We start from the raw sequence: 1534 nt of genomic DNA on the forward strand, positions 1-1534 counted from the left end.
GAAGTAGTGATGGTTTCAATTGACAGAAGAAGACGGGTAGGCAAGTTTGAAAAAATGAGTTTTGAGCGCTCTTTTAAATGAGCAGAAAGTAGGAGCAAGCCGAATAGGGCGAGGAAGACCATATACCATATAGATTTCCTATTGATCCTGGATCAATATTTCCCTCTTTCTGATCGATCTGTTTACAGCGCTGGAAGAATGTAACACACGCAACCCAATGTGTGGTTAGATCATTCTCAAAACTTTCTTGTTTGCACACAGTTTATATAACAGTTCAAAGACATGATCACATGACTACAGACAATTAGCAGACATGACGGATGTTCTTGTGGTTCTCCTAGAGCAAGATATTTTTGTCAAGGTAACAGATATATGGCAGTAGGGAGGAAAGGAAGAATTTCAAGACAAAAAGGGGGGAAGCGGACACTAGTTTACTGATAAGAAGAATACAACTAGTTTCAGCATAATTCAATCATCTACAAAACATAACAATAGTACAAAAATAATTAACTTCAAGAATCAGCAAAATTCCTCAGCTCCTTACAGAGAGGTCGTCTTCTCCAAATTCCTTCACCCGACCTTAGGCAGATGAACTGTAAAGGTCCTATTACATTCACATTACATTCATATTACATTCATAAATCTCCTAAACCACATTTTTTCTTAAGTGAAAACCTCTTTGTCATTATTTCTGTGATTCTCCATTGAAGTCAATGTTGAGGAACTTTATAAATGTTTTCAATAGAACATAGTGCTGATAAATCTATGGGAAGCTGGATACTGCTATGGACATTTATGTGCAAATAGCTATAAACGTGAAAGCAATGAGCTGAGATGACAACCAGTAAATCCTGGCACATGAATATGTTCTTAATGATAAAAAATGGAGACATTGCTGACAGGTCCACTTTAAGGTTTGTCTTATATCTTATCTGTGTCATTTATGATTGGCAGCTCAGTCTGAATAATAAATAGTGAGCAAAGCGTCATACTCCTCAGATGCAGCACACATTTATCTCTACATCCTCAGTCACTTTCCCTGTTACAATATTTTATAGGTAAAAGGAAACAAAGAATACAAACATTATAAAACCGACAAGAAAAGGTGTAAAACAACATAAGAAAAACAACACGGCTCATGTAAAACAGAAAGATGACAAGTGAACCAAATAAAACATCATTGTGTGAAGGACGATGTATAGACAAAACATAAATTAGTTTTATTTGGGGGAGAATTCCAGGACCGACCCCATACCTGGATAATAAGGCAAATATCAGCCAGCAGAGGACCAACCATACCTGGGAGACTCTGAACCAAGCGCTATGGGTCCACTCAGCGTGTCCAGCACAGAAATATAACCAAAAATATTTGTCTACGGTAGAAGAAAAAAGAAAGAGAAAGAAAAATGAGGGAGGGGAAGACAGACAAGAAGATACCAGAAGAAAAGGAGAGGAGGAAGCAAAGCAGAGTCCTCAGATGGAAGGCTTTACACGCCTGCTTAGCATCCATTGCAATGTAACTTCTCATGGTGCC

This window comes from Pyxicephalus adspersus, chromosome 1, assembly GCF_032062135.1.
Source record: "Pyxicephalus adspersus chromosome 1, UCB_Pads_2.0, whole genome shotgun sequence".
In the NCBI taxonomy this organism is placed as follows: domain Eukaryota; kingdom Metazoa; phylum Chordata; class Amphibia; order Anura; family Pyxicephalidae; genus Pyxicephalus; species Pyxicephalus adspersus.